This window comes from Topomyia yanbarensis, chromosome 3 (genome assembly GCF_030247195.1).
Source record: "Topomyia yanbarensis strain Yona2022 chromosome 3, ASM3024719v1, whole genome shotgun sequence".
NCBI classification, from domain to species: Eukaryota; Metazoa; Arthropoda; class Insecta; order Diptera; family Culicidae; genus Topomyia; species Topomyia yanbarensis.
Window position 1 is genome coordinate 245,619,558 of NC_080672.1, and position 20,881 is coordinate 245,640,438.

At 38.9% G+C, this 20,881-nt stretch overlaps 1 protein-coding gene and 1 long non-coding RNA gene across 8 annotated transcripts in view; one reads left to right on the plus strand and one right to left on the minus strand.

Moving 5' to 3' along the window:
- Positions 1–20,881, plus strand: part of LOC131693217 (protocadherin-like wing polarity protein stan) — a 280,030-nt gene that overhangs the window by 83,252 nt on the left and 175,897 nt on the right. The window lies entirely within an intron of this gene.
- On the minus strand, positions 5,246–6,205 carry LOC131693225 (uncharacterized). Its single transcript, XR_009306183.1, has 3 exons — positions 6,082–6,205; positions 5,946–6,026; positions 5,246–5,877 (listed from the first exon to the last, which is right to left on the minus strand). It is a non-coding gene; the product is annotated as an uncharacterized LOC131693225 (long non-coding RNA).

Consider the following 20,881-nt stretch of genomic DNA (forward strand, 5'->3'; position numbering starts at 1 on the left):
AGTACAGCGCTTTTGAAAAACGAATTTTGCCGCGCCTTAAATCTACCGTTGAAGATGTTGTTTCCGCAGAAGTATCAGTGCTGCGTGACCTAGTTCGGCGAGCGGGTACGGATCAGATGCGTGTCGATGATACCGAGACCGGCAATAAAGTTGTAAAGAACACTGCAGCCGTTGCCACTTATGCCAGCGTAACCCGTTCTAACTTAGCTCCAACAAGGCTGGAAAAACGCAAGGCGCATCCTGCCGTTTTGGAAGATGATAATGACGATTGCAGCATTCTGAGGTCCGGAAAACGACGGAAAATGACTACTAAAAAAACTTCCAGAAACGAATCAAGTGGTGAATTAACGGCTGCGTGCGAAACGCCTGTGAACACGTCAAAGTTACAGTCACTTAGGCCAGTTTCGCATGTTGCGAAAAACAGTGCAGTCTTGAAAATGGAGCAAACTGTTCTGTTCAAACCGAAAGTTGTTCAACTAGCGGAAATAACAAGGAAAGACATTCGTGAGAAGTTGGATCCAATTGTCTTCGATGTCAAAGAAGTGTACTACCGTGAAAATGGAGAAGCTACTATACGGTGTGGTTCGAACGAGCTTGCACTGAAAATGGCTCACGATGCTAAAAATAAGTTCTCCGAGGTATATGAGATTGAAAACCTGAAACCTCTGAAGCCAAGATTCAAGATAATAGGATTAAGTGACGAAATCCCAGAAAACGAAATAATCGCCAAAATGAAACAACAAAACAATTTGCCTGAAACGGCTGATTTGAAAGTTATTCGCGTACAGAAGTCCAAACGAACTGAAAACACAAGAGTGGTAGTGTTTGAATCTGACCCCTCGACGTTCTACTGTCTGATGAAAGCGCAACGGGTCAATATTGGCTGGGATCGCTGCCGAATCTTCGAGGTTGTTGATGTAATGCGCTGTTACCGCTGCTCTAAATATGGCCACAAAGCAGCGACATGTAAAAATTTAGTATGCTGTCCAAAGTGCGCAGAACAACATCCAATAAACGAGTGCAGCTCTGATTTCGAAAGATGTGTTAACTGCCAACTATTTAACTCAGAGCAGGAACTTGATGCCGACAAGCTTGATTTTATTCATCCCTCTTGGAGCTCTGAATGCCCGCTGTACCAAAAACGCTTGAAGAAAACCAAACTTAGAATTGACTACTCGACATAGCAACCAATGAAGCTAGCCATCCGCAATCCAAATGATGATGACTGCACGACAGTTTCTCCAGGTAAAGCCAAAGAGGGTATATGTCCTCCCGAAGTTACCTACGATACTGCACCCCCTCAAAATAATTTTCGGTTCCAGTCTACCGTTGAACAACCTACTTCCGGCTCCGCAGCTGATATTCATCTAGCCATCCGCAATCCGTATAATGATGACCACAAGACTGTTTCTCCAGGTAAAGCCAAAGAGGGTATATATCCTCCCGAAGTTACCTACGATACTGCACCCCCTCAAAATAATTTCTGGTTCCAGTCTACCGTTGAACAACCTACTTCCGGCTCCGTAGCTGATATTTGTCTAGCCATCCGCAATCCATATAATGATGACCGCAAGACTGTTTCTCCAGGTAAAGCCAAAGAGGGTATATGTCCTCCCGAAGTTATCTACGATACTGCACCCCCTCAAAATAATTTTCGGTTCCAGTCTACCGTTGAACAACCTACTTCCGGCTCCGTAGCTGATATTCATCTAGCCATCCGCAATCCGTATAATGATGACCGCAAGACTGTCTCTCCAGGTAAAGCCAAAGAGGGTATATGTCCTCCCGAAGTTACCTACGATACTGCACCTCCTCAAAATAATTTTCGGTTCCAGTCTACCGTTGAACAACCTACTTCCGGCTCCGTAGCTGATATTCATCTAGCCATCCGCAATCCGTACAATGATGACCACAAGACTGTTTCTCCAGGTAAAGCCAAAGAGGGTATATGTCCTCCCGAAGTTACCTACGATACTGCACCCCCTCAAAATAATTTTCGGTTCCAGTCTACCGTTGAACAACCTACTTCCGGCTCCGTAGCTGATATTCATCTAGCCATCCGCAATCCGTATAATGATGACCGCAAGACTGTTTCTCCATGTAAAAGTCAACTCAAAATGTACTATCAGAACGTGAGAGGACTACGCACAAAGATCGATGAGCTGTTCGTAGCTGTATCCGACGCAGAACATGATGTCATTATCCTGACAGAAACATGGCTGAACGACGAAATCAACTCGCTGCAGCTATTCGGACCTAGATATTCGGTATATCGTAACGACCGTGACCCGATCGCTGCTGGTAAAAAAAAGGGTGGTGGTGTACTTATAGCTGTTTCCAATCGGTTAGCATCTAAACAAAAGAGTTATGACAATAGAGGTCTAGAACAACTCTGGGTAAACATTAATAGCCAGGGTACTAACACATGTGTGGGCGTCGTATATCTTCCTCCGGACTCCGCAGATAACATAAACGTTATTCAAAATCACATTCAATCTGCACTCGACATCGCCAATTCGCTAGAACCCCAAACCTCTCACTTGTTATTCGGAGATTACAACCAGCTTGGTCTTGTCTGGAAAAGCACTTCCTTCGGCTACGCCTATGCCGACCCCTCTGACTCATCCCTTTCGAGATCCAGCAGTGCTTTACTAGACGGGATGTCTCTACTGAACATGCTGCAAATGTGTACGATTAAGAACGGACGAAATCGCACGTTGGATCTTCTGTTCATAAACGCAGACGCATACATGAACTGTCATGTGTACCAAGCAGATGAACCACTCGTTAATATAGATTCCCATCATCCGCCCCTCTTAGTTGAGCAGACCTGTCCACGACAGGTTATTTTTGATGAGATGCTGGAAGATTTCAAATATAACTTTTCAAAAACTGATTTTCTTGGACTCAACAACTCACTGCAAACTATTGACTGGATTACCTCGCTTAACAGTGCAACCGATGTAAATGACGCAGTAGAAATATTTTCGTCGATACTGATACAACTGTTTGAAATATATGTCCCAGCACCGCGTCCTAGACAGAAACCACTTTGGTCCTATCGACGACTTCGAGAACTTAAACGACTGAGAGCAGCCGCGCTTCGTCACTATACCAATCGACGGAATCCCAATACAAAACGTGAATTCATTTACGCCAGCAACAGTTACAAAGCTTATAACCGCTTCCTCTATTCTCGGCACGTGCTACAAATGCAATCTAACCTTGAGCGAAACCCCAAACGTTTCTGGTCTTTTGTTAACGGGAAGCGCAAGGAGAGCGGACTTCCTTCCAGTATGACTTTAGCTAATGAAAGTTCTAATACGACTCGTGGCATTTGTAATCTGTTTGCAAAACATTTTTCGAGTGCATTTGAAACAGTTCCGATTACTCCAGTACAGGTTGAAATCGAACTACGCGATGTTCCCAGTGACGTGATGAATCTAGGTAGCATCCGTTTTTCCGAAGAAGATATTGTTGCTGCCATTGAAAAATTGAAATCCTCGACATCGGCTGGTCCAGATGGGATTCCTGCTATTATTTTAAAAAGATGCGCTAGAGCCCTTTCTGCTCCTCTAAAACTGATCTTTAATCAATCGTTGTCGCAAGGGACGTTTCCTCTGTGTTGGAAAAAGTCAGTTATGTTTCCTGTCTTTAAAAAAGGTGATAAGCAGGACATAGCAAATTATCGAGGCATAACCTCTCTCTGTGCGGGGTCTAAGCTGTTCGAAATTTTAGTAAGCAATGTGTTGTTCCGGGAAGCCAAAACATATATATCGACGGATCAACATGGGTTCTTCCCAGGTAGATCAACATCAACGAACTTAGCACAGTTCACTTCACATTGTATTAAAAGTATGGAAGGCGGAGCACAAGTAGATACTATTTATACTGACCTTAAAGCAGCGTTTGATCGTGTTGATCACTCGCTTCTACTGGCGAAAATAGAAAGGCTGGGTGCCTCACTCAACTTCACTAAGTGGCTGGAGTCATACCTTGTTGGCCGTACCCTATCTGTCAAACTAGGAAATATCGAATCACACAACTTCATAAATTTATCAGGTGTACCCCAGGGTAGTAATCTCGGACCCTTGCTGTTCTCCTTATTCTTCAATGACGTTTGTTATATCCTTCCACCAGGATGCAAACTTATCTATGCAGATGACCTTAAACTGTTCCTCATTGTGCGATCTGAATTGGACTGCATCGAACTACAGCGACAACTAGATGAGTTTTGCAACTGGTGTGCTCGAAACCGGTTGACTCTCAGTGTATCTAAATGCTCAGTAATTTCTTTCACGCGTAAAAAAATCCAATCTTGTGGTGTTATACTATCTCAGGGAAAACACTTGAAAGAGTGTCAGTTGTCAGGGACCTTGGAATACTGCTGGATTCTAAATTGACGTTCAGAGATCACTATTCCCACATCATTGCGAAAGCCAACAGGAACCTTGGTTTTATCATCAGAATAGCCAAAGAGTTTACTGATCCATATTGCCTGAGAGCACTGTATTTCTCTCTCGTTCGCTCTGTCCTGGAAGCTTCAGCTATCATCTGGTGTCCGTATGCGAGTATCTGGATTAACAGGATTGAATCTATACAAGCTAGATTTCTCCGATTTGCTCTTAAATCTCTGCCATGGCGCAACCCGATAGAGCTGCCACCTTACATTGATCGTTGTCGTTTGCTTGATATGGACACCCTTTCAAAAAGACGAAATATCTCCAGAGCAGTGTTTGTAGGAAAAGTTCTAACAGGTGAAATAGATGCCCCAAATATACTTTCACAGATAAATGTAAACGCACCCCCTAGAAGCTTAAGATCGTGGGATTTTCTAAGACTCGACTATCAAAGTACTAATTATGGACAGAACGAACCCGTAAGGGCGATGTGTAGTGTTTTTAATAGTGTGTATGAATTTTTTGACTTCTCTGTTTCATGTGATATTTTTAGAAATAGGCTTAAGCGGTTGACTTAGTGCATTAGATTTTGATTTGTTAGATGTATTATTAATTAAGTAATGTAATGTAATTTAACGTGCAATATTGTTTAATGTGTATGTGTGAAAAGATAATGAGGTTTTTACGCCCATTTGGAGGGTGTCACACTAACTGCAAATGGGCTTTTCCTCATTCCATATTTCATATTTCATGTAGACCATGTAGGTCAGATGGAAAATCAATCAATAAATCAATAAATCTTCATATTCAACATAAAACTTTATTGGCGCTGCTTCGCCCTCCTCCTCAAACTCAATTTCACCTTCATTTTCCTTCTTTTCTCTACTCTCCTCCTTTCTATTTCCTATTCAACTGCATCTCGCTCCCTTCTCTACTCTGTTCTTGCACTTTACGCACATATTTTGTTTTACTCACTGCTTTCTTCCGGGGCGCCCCTCTACACATAAACAATACCGCTCATTTCTATTCTTCCTCTCCCGACGCCTTCGCCTACGCACACGCCTTCGCGGCCTATTACACAGCGTCCCGGTTCAATTCCCCGTTGTTGGCTCACCCCGCCACATGCCGATTCCGAAACTGTACTCCAGCTGCTATAAAAGTGTGATGACCGTCTCGGATTCTTGACCGTAGGGGACGACGTGCCTTGTGGATTTGTCGGATGGTTACTTGCTGACGAGAATCTGCAATATAAAACAAAAACCCTGCGATGCAAAGCGATCAGCCTCATTGCAGGTGCTCAAGCATGGCGGGAAACTTACTTCCGATGGAAGGCCTTTGTTCTTGGTCTAAGCAATCCGCCACGTGATTTGTTCCGAAAAACTTCTCTCACGGTTTGATGAATCGCACGGTGGCCTTGCTTTCTCGTGGATGTCAAACTGTTCAGCTGTGGCTAGTTGCCCAATGAGCAGGATAAAATCTGTGACAAATACAAGCGAATGCCTTTATTAAGCTGAACTTTCATCCACGCGCTATGTTCATGCTTACTATTGTCTGCACCGGGTATTCTTTGCCGGCTCCCTTGCAAGATGGCGGCGCTGGCGTCCACACTCCAGACTGTGATTTTCCCTAAGCCGTAAAAGTTGAGTTTAGCACGGCATAAATGCGATCTGGTCACGCTTACCTTGCCTTCAGTGATTTTACTGCTGAAAATTCGGCAAAGCGGATGCTTTTCTGGCGGACCAGACAATTTTCTGCCGTGTCTTTAATTGGCGTCCCTACGAACCGGATGACACTGACCGGCGACGGTCTATTGCGTGCAGCGTTGCGCACGAACTGGGTAAAACTAATCATGTTCTTGGTCGCAATCGTATGCTCACCCCTTCGATGAGTCTTATAATGTGTGAGAATGAGCGAATGACGAACGTAAAGCTCTAGCAGCGGTCCGATGGTCTGATTTTGCTTGCCTCCCTTTGCATCGCTGTACGTGTGTATTCTCTGAACAAAGGCTCTCCTATTTGCCAAGGTGAGTAAGTGAGAATTCGCAGCATAGATTGACTGAGCGAGACAGCCACATGTTTGTTGGTTGACGGGTGAAATGAGAAATCTTCGCGCAGGGTTGTGCGCGATCGGTGTACGTAGGGATGCATTTGTTTTCCCGTTTTGAGTTTACATTTCATTCTAAATATTAAATATTTTCTAATTATTTCAGCAAACAAACTTAAACGTAACAAACCCTAATAGTTAGCCTTTTCTACGAATTTCTGGAATAAATCAAATGTGACAGTTGTTCGAAAACGTTGTTGTTTGTAAACAACATGGGCATCTAAATTAAAGTATATTTGGTCGCTGTTCTTTGTAAATAACATAGGCATCCAAATTATCGTACATTTGGTCAATGTACTGATAGTAAACAAAAATATACAGTATTAGATTTCAATGAAATGTGTTGCAAGTTACCCCATATGCGGTGTTACTTGCAACAGGCATAATTTTTGGCCATCCTGAAAGCAGGGAATGATGTTTTGATTTGATAAGTACCATTTAGTAGTCTTTTTACTCCCATTAGTGCTTGTACATATTGAAAATTATTCCAAAGTTTCGGCATTTTTAGTTATATCGCTTTGAAGTTGAAAAGTGTACTTGTAAGTAACCCGTTTGACGGTATAATATAACCATGAAATTTTATTTCATCTCAATTGCCGGTCATATGGACGACATATTCTTCAATTGCCGTTTCCATTTATGTTTTCTTACAAGCATAGGGGGATGCAGTGACTTCAAATAATAATTTGTCTGTTCAATCCCGTTTATTGCATTGAGATACATAGTTTGTCCCAACTCCGGAGAGTTCGTGTTCTACTCCACTCGCACATGAAAGAGAAATTGATTTTTTTAATCTAAATATTTATGTGAAACGGCTCAATGCATTAGCACAACTGAGCCGTGGGTCTTTTATTTTTTTACAATAAGTAAAAATAAAAAGGAATTAAGAATGTCTACCTGCCAGACCTTGTTGACGCAGTTTGCGGCTGCGTGTTGAGATCCTTTTCCTTGGCGGTGAAGCCGCTTGGGGGTCATTCAGTCTTCCTTCTCTCGCGTTATCGTTCCCGTCCATGTCATCATCGGTACTGCTTTCCTGTTGTTCACTATCAGAGGTTTTTATTTGCTTCTTGTTCTTACGGGTCGCTGTAGTAAATCCGTCTTCATCGGTATTTGCTTCTTTATTGGCGATGCTAGTTGTTGGTTTGGGAGCGGTTGTCGTGGTCGTTGTACCTGCATTATTGGTTAATTGGATCGTTGTTTTTGGTTTATCTGAAGGTGTCGGTGGCTGCTTGTTAGAGTTGGCTGTAGTAGCTGAGTTTTGACTAGTTGCTTCGGCGTATGTTTTTCCGTAGTGGACTGTATGGTTACAGAATTGGCATGTTGAGGTCTGCCCGGGATATGTGATTAGTGTTGCTTGTAGGTCACACCATCCTTCGGTGATTTGCATTCGATAGTCATGTAAGAAGTATTGGTTTAGTCACTAGCATCCTCACAATACGAACACCGTTGGAAATGCCGGTGTAAAAATTGCGACATGATTCGTTTGATGTAATCTTCCTTAGTGCGCGGGGCCAAATCATAGATACGCACGTCCACCACGTCGTTTTCCATATTACGGGGATCTTGATTCTTGTGTTATTAAATTCGACCTCGTGTTGCATGTTGTTTTTTGCAATGAAGTTCTCTGCCTGTGCTAAACTTCTAACCGTGATCAAAACACAGTTTTTAACGTGGTGCAACTGAATGTACGTAACTTCAGCGAGATTAAGCTCCATTCTAACCTTAACTAGCTGTTCCACTTCCTGAACTGTGGGTCTAACACGAATTTTATTACAGTTGATTTTGTTTAATTTCAATCTATATGTATCTGAGAATATGCCACAGAAAGAATTTGGTGAAAATCATATTTCTTGGCATGTTTCTAGGAACCGAAAGGTACCCATCTCCGACCGTTTCTGAGATACTAAGCGCGGCGCACCACGATGGCGCTTGTCTATGGAAAAATCATTGTTTAAAGAATTTACAGTCCATTCTTGACGGTTTATGTTTATGTGAGCGTCTGTAAATGGTTTCTTATTTTTGTTAAGGACAAGATAATTGTACGGAAGATACTGTGATCAAAACATAGTTTTTAACTGTGTGAAGAACTGTGATCAAAACACAGTTTTTAACTGTGTGAAGAACTGTGATCAAAACACAGTTTTTAACGTGGTGCAACTGAATGTACGTAACTTCATTATGCTCCATTTTAACCATAACTAGCTGTTCCACTTCCTGAACTGTGGGTCTAACACGAATTTTATTAAAGTTGATCGAAATCGTGTATCCCGTAGCACGGGCACTGTTGTATCATTTGGCAAACTCATTTGGGATCATCCATAAATGACGTAGCCTTTTCTGAGTGATTTTTAATACGCCCTCCCCCATCGTATCATTTCGTCACAAACCTCTAAATACACCCCCTGGCGATTACGCAGCTTGACGGTAACCCTACCCCCACCTTGTCACCGTATAAAATAAAATAAAAATAAAAAAAAACGATGTTAGTTAGATTAAACGGGTAAGGTTGTCGTGATATCAGGTCAACCCCTATTCCCTTTAAAAAAGCTACGTAGCATGACATGACCCTCTACCCCCTGTCGTCACACATCATCACAAAATACAAAACTCTCCCCTCCCCCATATAATGCTATGTCTTTATGGATGGTCCCTTTCACTCCGCAGCCGGGGGCAACGATACAATTTGTGCACTTGTATAGAACAAAAGCTGGCTTGATTCACAGGTGCCTATAGCCTGCTATAGCGTAACGATTTTTTTGCTTCTGCTTTGTGCGAAATCAGAAGAAAGACTGAGATAAATTGATAAAATATAATATGAACATAAATAAATATTACCCACTCCGTATGGCGCAACGGACTTCAATTGGAAACCTGGTAGTTGGTAATCGAGGCTATTACGTAGTACTTTTAACTGTATCATGAATTACAAAATATCTAAATACTTCGCCTAATTAAAGCAAGATCAGTCGAACACATTTCCATTTGAAAATCTTCGATTGAAGTTCGCAATCGGCTCAGACACCGAATTAAAAATTAAATCGAATTCAAATCGAAATGTGCTTCGACCAATCCGGCACACCTCACCCATTTCCTTTTACTATGAGAATATGGGCAGTGGCGTAAGCTAATTTGGGGGTTTACCCCAATTTGCTCTAGAGAGAATCCGCATTTTGTTACAGCGGCCTTATTAGTCACAAAAGTTTAGAATCAGTTTAGAGCTAAACATGTAAACAGATAACTAAAAACCTGTTTTAATCCACCTAAAGGTGCAATTGTGCCTTTCTCATTTCTCCAAACTATGATTTAATAGCTGGTTCGTACAATGTAACATTATGGAAATGTCTTTCATTCTTATTACACTTGGTAAGAATATATAAGAGCACCTTTTGGCATTCATCGCGGTATCGGTTTGAATCGGAGTTTACTATGTGATCGCACTCTACAACCCGTATCTCCGGAGCCGGAAGTCGGATGAAGATGGAATTTAATATCAGTTTCCGGGAACGCAACACCTTTCATTTGCGACTAAGTTGATCAAATCGGTCTAGCCATTTTCGAGAAACCAATATAACCGTTATTCTGAATTTGGATGCTTCCGGATCCGTCGATGGTGGCCAGTGTGGCCAAAGAGACTTTGAATGACTGTTGGTGACCTAGATCTACAAATTCAACAGTTGTGTTTACATTTTGGAAAAAATTTCACCTTTTTACATTCATCGCAGAATTCGTTAGAATCGGGATTTGCTGCGTGATCGTGCGTATCACCCTGTAATTCAGAAACCAGAACTCGGATCCACACAAAATTCAAATGCAGCTGATGGACCTTTCATTTGAAATCAAGTTTGCCAAATCGGTTCAGAAAATTCCGAGAAACCGATGTGGACAAATCAACAAATTTTGTTTTGTAACCATACTCTTCAACTTGTAATCGGGAACAAGATGTCGGTTGAAAATGAAATTCAATAGCAACCTATGGGAATATTATACCTTTCATCTGAATCTTAGTTTGTAAAAATCCGTTCAGCCATTTCCGAGAAACCGATGTGGACATTTTGTTAACAAATCTGCACATACACACATACATACATACATGCATACATACACACATACATACACACATACAAACACACATACATACACACAGATATTTTGCGATCTCGGCGAACTGAGTCGAATGTTATATGAGACTCGGCCCTCCGGGCCTCGGTTAGAAAGTCGGTTTTTGGAGCAATTGCATAACCTTTCTATATGAGAAAGGCAAAAGAATAATATTTAATTAGCTTAGTCAGCATGGGTTCAATGTTATCTTCATGTGATTATATTTTGAAATGTTGGTGGAATGGGTTTGAAAGTGGAGGGAATGGGTAGAGTGGGAGTGGAGGATGCGTCCGAAATCCTTCATCTCATTTCGGTATACAGGGTGGATGAAGGAAATGCGGGCGTGAGGGTGGTCCAAGAGGAGGGGAGTGATGAAGGATAGAGGTGTAAGGGCAAGGGGGGGGAGGGGCGGCGACGCAATACACAACTGCATATTTTGCCTTCCATTTGAGACTTGGTTTGAGAAAATCGGTTCAGTCATCACCGAAGAACCGATGTGACTTTAATTGTAGAATATGCCCGGAATTCCGGACTTCCGGAATCGTCGATAGTGGACAATATATTCAAAGAATGTTTGATTGGCAATCAGTTATCTAGATCTGCGAATAGAAGTAATTTGATGATCATTTCAATAATTTTTAGCATCTGAGGTATTATGATTGTACCGATTTATATGGGAAATTCCAGTGTATCCTTATTAACACCCCTGTAACTCCGGAAGCAAAAGTCAGGACCGAATGAAATTCAGCAGCAGTCAATGGTATTACTGTATCTTTCATTTGAAATCAAGTTTGTAAAAATCGGTAGAGAATTCGTTGGGGAATGGGTGTGATATTAGCTTAGGAACTTGGCGGGTTCCCCGGGGGCGTCATGAACCGTCATAGGTGGCCAATGTGGTCAAAGCTACTTTGATTGATCATTAGTGATCCAGACCCGCAAACTAGAGTAATGTTACATCAATTTTAATATGTTTTACATCATTTGAACATCATGGTGGTACCAGTTTATATGGGAATATGCTGTGTGACCGCACTCTTCAACCCGTAACTCCGGAACCGGAAGTCGGATCAACTAAAAATTCAATAGCAGCTTATGGGAGCGTTATACCTTTCAGATGAAACTAAGTTTGCGAAAATCGGTTCAGCCATCTCTGAGAAAATTGTGTGAGTTTAAATGACACACACACATACACACACAGACATTTGCCGATCTCGACGAACTGAATCGAATGGTGTATGACACTCGGCCCTCCGGGCCTCGGTTTAAGAGTCGATTTTTACAGTGATTGCATAGCCTTTCTTTATATGAGAAAGGCAAAAAATTTACACATTGACGATTGATCATCATTTGGTGTGTTCCTCGGTTAGTGTTGGCAGTTTTACGAAATTATTGAAACACTAGTGGTCGAACCAATAGTGCACAATATAAGTAATTCCATTTAATACGACGGAATTAATTATCATAAAGTTTCTCAAACTGCCGCATCAGAATCTCTATAGTAACATATTCATCAATAGTAGAAACTTTCAATAAATTGATCAAAAGCGAGTGGAAAACGCGCTATTCTTTTAAAATGTGTATCGAATGCGAGGCTCTTGTCTGGTTGAACAGGCTGCAGTCCAGACGGCCAGTTAAGATGATAAAACCGGATGAAGTGTATCGCGAGCATCGACAGAAGCACAAAATAACTGCACTTTTTCTTCGTTGGTCATTGATATCAGATAGAGGCAAACTTCGCTAAAAACTGAAAATGTGTTTGAGAATAAAGTTGAAATTTATGACGCCGTTTAGATAGTTCGGTTTCGACAAATTTATAACAACAAAAGCATGACAATATAGCAACCTACTAGGCCACATATTTGTTGAAATGAAAACTTTCATTCATTATAACGGAATTTATGCTCGTACGCCGTGCCTCCTGATCTGGTTTTGCCAGGAAGCAGTGTTTGTGTTACATTTTCTTGTCCGGAGTCTTCGCGCTATGTATCACTTCATGAAATTGAGATTTTTTGTTTCATATCAATGAAACAGGTGCAACAACTGAATCTTTCTGAATTGAAAATTAAGAAGAATGAATGACATAAATCGAAATGATCAGAAATAATGTGCTTTCGCAAACGGCCATACTCCTGTGGGACAGCGAAATGCTCAACAGTGTGAGTTGATATTAACTAGCTTCGTGTATAAAAGTATAGTGTTTTTTGAATATGTACTATCTATTGCATACATTACAAGTCTAGAAACTCTAAGGATTCCATTGGTGTAAGAAAAATTGAAATTGGCTGACAAACGAACGAGATACGATTGTTTGAACAGCAAGCTCATTTTTTCTGAACTGACTTTCAATTACTGTTTTTACAATTAATCCGGAATCCACATATACAATTATTTATCAATCTCCTTCCAGCAATAATATTCGGCCACATAATAAAGAATTTCACATTGTAATCCCGCCTGATAATTTGTTTACTAAAAAGGTGCGTCTCACTTCTTTCAGACCTTCAGGATGACACGGGAGGTTTCCTCCATAAGTGATTCAGATTAGCAATCAACTCCATCATCCAGTCTTCCAATCGTGAGATACCCCGATACTACCCCTCACTTGCAATGTAATGTTTTACAGCTAATTTAAGGCTCAAGTTACCTATTTTGAGTATGTGTTAGAACTGAACGCTTGGTAGTATGCATAGGACAAATTGTGTTCAGCTTTGCAACCGGATTATTCATTTAAACCTTTTCAAAACTCAAAAAGAAGAATATCAGTCGATTTATTTGATCATCACGATTCAAATCATGCAAAATACTGGAAAAATACTTGCTAGAAAAACCATCGGCTTTTAAAAAAGCGGCTGTGGATGTTTCATTGCGCAGTTCCCTCTAAGAACGGTTGGTTTCAAAATCGTCCAATGAAGGACGTACGTTGGACCAATTTGGACAACGTCCAAATAACCGTTCGACAAACGTCCATCGTTGGACCCGAGTTGAACGATTTTGATACATTTGTTAGACATCTCAGTGGGTTGTGTTGCGTGTGGTAGTGTGACAAAAAATCACACCCACTTTTTCAAATGCACCATTTAGCTAAGCCGATAGTTTTTCCAGATAGATAGGTTGCTCAAAATGGGTCTTTAACATAATATATTTGAATGCGTAATTATGAATATAACGAAATTATTTGAGATTAGTCATTACACTAGTACAAGAAAAATTAAGTTGCGCGAAAAAGTGTTATCTACACTAATTTTGGGTCGCCGAAAACGTTTTCCCTTTTAAAGTAGCGTTTTCAAGATGTTTTCAAGAAACGTGTTTTACTTTTCTTATAAAAGAAATGTATGGAATTCGCTGAAACTCAAAAAACCTTTTCTGAGGTCTGGATTCTTATATACCAATTGACTCAGCTCGACGATTAGGGACAATGTTTGTGTGTATGTAATGGACAAACTAGTATTCGCATTTCTCATTAAGTTGTTTTGTATGCTGATGTTTAGTTTCCAAGACGACTAATTGTGTGCGTAAAAAAGCACTTTTTGCAGTTTAATGGATAATCTGCCAAAATAGTCATTATAAACAAATGTTCTTCAGATAATCAGAGTGCTGGTACAAATATCTTTCTTACGAGATATGATTACTATCAAAAGTGATTTTGAACATTGAATTCGGACGAAACATTTTTATTATTGTCCCATGGCCATGAATAAAACCAAAAATATTCAATTATTATTATTAACGCCAAAACGGCTAACTTAAGGCCAATGGTATCTTCTAAGAAGTTAGTGGATGTAATATGTTCTTTTGTTAAATATTGTGTTTTTGCACATTAATCCCCCTAGAAGTGAAATAAATCCATAAATTTCTGGTGATTGTCTTCAGATGATGCCTTCAGCAAATTTGTAGCTCTTACTTCAGCTCTTACTTTGTCGTATATTTATTGTTCAATATATTAATGATACATTAATGAGATTATCTTAAATAAGCCGAATTTCATTTCGATAAAACGGAAACAGATGACATCAGGACAATTTTCGTATTTCATTTTTCTATTTACCACCGCTAGAAATAACCACCGAACAATTTCAAGTTGTCTGCGTGGACCTTGATCTTTTACCGATGCAAAAAAATTGTATTTGCAAGAACTTTCTGACAGTTAATATACCAACTTATAACCATCGGATCGATCTTGAACATATCTCGGAATATAAATAACTCGAAGCAGCAGTGTAGCCAAGGGTGAGGAGGGGTCTTGGAGGTTAAACTCCACCCTCTCCCCAGCCAAAATAAATTCGACCGAAGAAAGGAATTTACTACACAATAATAATCATGGTAACTTTAGGAAAAATGTGAGGGTGGGATTCTGACCTATAACTGATCTATTGGTCAGAGTCCCATAGTTGTCAAATCACATCAATATAAAATATCTACACGAAGTTGTAATAGGTAGAATGTCTATGAAACATTGAACCACATTGAACTGCTCATCGAAAAATTGCATAACTTTCAATATTTGCTGAAAATGTTTTGGTTTTGGGAATACGTAGAGTTGAGACGAATTTTTAAAAAATTGTGTTTTCAGTGTGACTCTAGCAGATTCTTATCGATTTTTGTAAAACGTCTGTGGAAAAAACATGATTTGCGGTGTTAACTGCCATTCAAAAACTGCTCAACCAATTTATTTCAAACTTTGTATACACATTCTATGTAAAAATACCTAACCCCTACGTTGAGTTTTCGAGATAATTTTGCAATTAAGGGAGTTTTTTACTCATAAAATGGCGGAATTTTTCGTGGAAAATAGCAATTTTTATTTGAAATGAGCAAAAAAAACCTCAAAAAAATTATCTCAAATTAAAAAAGATAAATTACAGAATGTTATTGAAATGATACATTATAACGCACAAAAGTTTCCCCAAATTTCTAAACAAAATTCGCAAAAAAAGGTGTTTTTTCACGCTGAAACCTTTTGATCTCCCCCGCCCCCATCCCCCTTAAAAGAGTTATGTGGGCATTTGACCTTCCTCCTCATGGGCAAGGGAAGACTTTTTGACGACCCCTTCCTCCGACTAAGTTGTCCACCATATTGACATCACTTTTCTATTGAACAGCTGTAAAAAAATACTCTACACATGCGTATTGAAACTCCATAAAAATTATTTTTACAGTGCGCACTTTTTCCTGAAAAAATGTACTGTTGCATTTTTTGGACTAATTCTTAAATAACAAAATGAATCAAATACAACAGCATGTGTCTGTAGTATTATGCATTGGATCATAATAACTACCATGCTAAACTTTTCTTTGGACACGATTTCGTAGATGATTTGGTTAAAAGTTTTTAATACGAGTGAGTCTCCTCTTCCTGATCACTGGGACGAAATCTCAACAGGAACTCTACATTGCGGTTCTCCATTACGCTTTGCTGCTGTTTAGTGGTTTGTGCTTTTTACTTACTACTTTTTTTCTTTCACGAGAGCATTTTTGTTCTCGTCTGCTGAAACGAAGGTAGGGGAACTGAGGGTAAACCACACAAGACTTTTCCCATTGAACAAACATTATCGAGATTCATATGATTGGATCGCAAAAATTAAAATAGTATTACAGTATTTAATGAACAAATTAAAAGTGCTATTATGTTATTTCTTACATGCATCAGAACTACACAGGAAAATTATGTATTTCATTATTCTTGGAAAGATTATTTAGAAAAATCTTTAACCGAATTTTTTATGCTTGTTCGTAATGCCACTTCTAAGCGAATAAACCCTAGTTACTGTGGAAAAAAATGTAACCTCTTTGACGTGTATATGTTTATCGTAGTTACGGAGGTATGAAATTAACAAATAATATTTAACGTTTTCCGCAAACGCATGACTCATTTAGTATTTTGGAGTATTTAGTATTTTGGAGGAAAAGAATTATATTTATGTTGAATTTTTTCCTAGCAATTATTATGTTTGAAGAGCTCGGTGTTATCCATAGTTCCCCTACCGACACTAATTCTGCTGATACATGTGAAATAGACTTATGAACTCAAGGGATTGATTTTTTTCTGTTCTTATGACGTTCCCTGGTGTTTGTATCTCCTTCACAGCTTCAAGTTCCTTCTACCACTGACCTCTTGAAGTCTCCGGTTCGTGCTAAGCATTATTCTTATTTTGATTTGTCATCAGTTGAGGTTGAGCTGCTACCTAGAAGGAAAACGCTCGTTAAAACATTTAAAAAAAAATCTGATGTGCATCACTTGAACATAGCATGTAAAAGATTTTTTGTTTAACTTCAATACACACTTCTGCTAGCTCAGATCGCATTATGTACTTGAAAAGTCATATGTAAAGGGCGAACACGAAATTATTGCGACACATTCAACAGACGGAAACGCTCCCGATCGCATAGCAACTAATATATTAGTCGAATTTCTGAAATTGACTAGTTAAAATTTGGTACAGCTAAACGATTGTTGATTTTTCTAAACATTCATTTTTGTTTTTGAATGAGCTACAGTTACTGAAACAACTAAATCATCTAGTTGAAAATGTGATGCTGTCACTTAGCAAAGACACACATCATCTGAATCAGCTCATCAAATAGCTGTAACAACTAATATAATTGTCGTTTTCAAGATTGGTGCGAGTTGAAACTGAAAACCACGATGGTTGTTTCAACCAATTGTAATATTGAAATAATTCTCAACCAGTTGTAACAGCTAATGATTTTGTTAATCATCTCATCAAATAGCTGTAACAACTAATACAATTGTCGATTTCAAGATTGGTGCGAGTTGAAACTGAAACCCAAGATGGTTGTTCCAATAAATTGTAATATTGAATTAATTCCCTATTAGTTGTAACAGCTAATGATTTTGTTAATTATAAGGATTTGTTAACCAGGAATAAAAAAGCCAAATTATATTTAAAAAATTATTATTTCAAATATGAGTGGCTCTGAAACGAAAAGTATGTACATAAATACAAGTATTATTGTTTAATTCACGGAAACGCTCTCGACCATATTATTAGTCGTATTTCTGAAATCGACTAGTTAAAATTTGGGTCAGCTAATGGATTGTTGATTTTTCTAATTTGTCATTTTTGTTTTTATGTCAACAATACGGTGGCTGAAACAACTAGAAAATTTGGTTGAAAATATGATGCTGGCAGTTTAGCTAAGACTCACACCAACCAAATCAGCTTCTCAAACGGGTTAAAACAACTAAAGTTGTTGTTGATTCCCAGATGGACGTGTTTTAAAATTAAAAACGGAATTAGTCGTTTTGATTGTATGTTTTGTTGATTACATTCTTTATGCAGGCTGTGATAACTAAAATCATTGTTGATTAAAAGGTTGTGATAAATTGAATTTAACAAGAAATTTGGATGATTCTAATAGAGCTTATGTTATATTGCTGGAAATATCATGAAACTATTATATAGTCTAACCGTGTCGATACCAACTCATCCTCGATCAGAAGACAAAGTCAATAGCACCAGTTAAATGTCAGAATTGTTACGCTGCTTACAAATCGGAAACTCGTGGTTCAACACTGTTTTCTTAATTCACTGGAATCGATCTAGCAGAACGCGCGAAAGCATAGTTCATGAGATAGACTCACGTGCTTCGAAAGTTTCTTAGGCGTGCTGAAATGAAAAGAAAATATTTCGAATGACTTTTAATAATAAAGCACTAGAGAAATCTAACCTTAATGCAGACGATCAATCAATCCGTATGCTATTTGTCCTATACTGTTTCATCTCAGGAAACATTTCCAACTCGTGCCAGCCATCTCGTATACTGATCCATCCACCACAGGTGAAATTTTCCCTGTCTCCTACTAGGTTGGATGATGACGAACATTTCGACGTAGTAAATTATGGAAGCTGCATTCAAAAATCTGATCAGTTACTTCTAGTATCACTGAGTTTGAATTTTTTGCGCAGGTATATTTCTGACTGTGTCTATTTAACAATACCTTTTATATCATACAGCGGAGTTAGCTGCTGGGTCGATAAGTTTGAACTCCGTCGTAAAAATCGTCGACGATTCACGACAGTCCAGTTTATAGACAAATATTTGTCCACTACACGATACACCATAAGCGTATTATAGAAAATGGCGACTTCTAGCATTGCGATATTTATAACAACATGTTAAGTGCCAGTTGGAATGAACCATTGTCAACAAATAGAACATATCTGAAAAATCTCACAAAGAAAATCAGATTGTTTTGATATATGTCAGTATATAAGTACATATCTGCAATGAAATAAACCAACAAGAGCCATGGTGAGTGCAACATCCTGGAAATATATATTGTTTAATCAATGTATGTCTATGTTTCGTAGATTCAGAATTAGCTACAGCCTTTTTCACTGCTTAGGGCGGCAGTCTAGATTTCGTTGAGTAGCGGCATGCACTATATTTGTGGTCGGCTTTGAAACACACAGAACCTTTCATTGTTGTCTACTATTATCATATGTTCTGGAAATGCCCTAGAATCTAGGTTAGTTCTGCAATTGTCCTGTAAGTCTAGAGCCGTTTTCGAAGTCTTCCTTTAAGGGTTGTAAGTTTTTTTTTCTACTGCACATAACGAGCCTTTCGCCATAAACAGCAGGGTACTTCTCAACATTTTCAATAATACGATACACTATCCGATACCATAAACCTGTAAACGCAATTTTCTAATTACTAATTCATTGACCTTATAGTAGCCCTGATTTCCACATGATTAGTAAATTATCAATACTAGGAGATACCTGTTGTGGCAGTGGTTGAGAAACATGTATTTGTAACTTACGATTCGGCCCAAATACTTGTCCCTATGCAATGTTAAATAGCCTTTCGTATGTTCGAACTTTTGCCATAACTTTTCCATTTTATCAATAACCATCCTTTTCGATAATTCTCGTATGAACGAAACCGCGAATTTAGATGTAATTGATCATTGCCCTAAGCTTATGCTCTAAGCGGAAAATTGCAATTGAACTGGTATGATGTGACAAACATCATACCAGTTTTACAAATAAATAAATTACAAAACTTTCTCTGAACGCACGTTGCAATTTTATATGCTATTACTATTGTTTAAAAAAAACAAAATACATCAAACCAACGAATTCCGAACTACCGCATACATACATGTAGAGTGAACTCCTAAATCAATAACCAAGCACAGGTTTTTTATCGTCCGAGCTCTATACAAGCTGGATATACAGAACAACACGACTACTGCGCTGATATACCCCATTATGCTGTAGATTAGAAAATATAGCATCAATCCAGTATGGTTCTGTCAATGTAGTTGCTGGAAAATATACACAAAGAAAACAGACTATTTCCAATAACATAATATACTTATCTGATAATCAATTCCAAAAAAAAACAACTTCGAAGTTCTAGTTCTCCTGAAATACAAACTACTATTACTTTAATGCTATAATACATTATTTGACAACTTACCTTCGTAAACCGACTATGAATCATGATTGTTGTATTTTATATATTTTAAGTTTATTTTTTTTCCTTTTTTCCTATGGCTGGGATCATATACGATACTCGACTCAAAATAGATCAGTTCCTTGGGTTCGCAAATAAAAGCAAATAAACGTATATAACTTAGAGCACTCTAGTTAGAGTGCGGCCAAGACGCGTTTGACGTATCCAAACGAGCAGAAATCTAACGTATTTCTATTGTGAATACGTCAAATTTCATGTTCGTTTGGATACGTCATGGCCTCTTGGCCACACTCTAACCCGGTCAAACCATTCGGAATTTGATTCGGAATCCTGAATGGAGTCAGTATGGATTCCAAATCAAATGCAACAACCGATTCTTAGTCGGAATCGGTTGTTGCATTTGATTTGGAATCCATAATGACTCCATTCAGAAAACCGAACCGGTTCCGGAATGAGTTTAACTGGGAACTAGAGTGCTCTAATATAACTAAATGAAACCCATGTAAGCCATACGAAATCTGATTCGGACTACTGAATGATTTCTGTCCGGATTGTTTCGGCTGAATCGGTTTCGGAATCTGTTCTTGAACTTGAGATGAAATCCGGACAGAAATCATTCCGAAGTTCGATTCGAATTTTGGATAGTCTATCAGGGTTTCATGTGACGTCTACAGATCGTTTAACAGGCGTCCACTGTTGGGCCCATGTTGGACGGTTTCGAGAGAACTTTTTGGGCTTTGAAGTAGATATAGTGATACTATCGTACTAAATAGGAATGGGCGATAAATGTTAGTGTTGATAAAAATAATATTATTGCAAAATATTTCAATCGACTA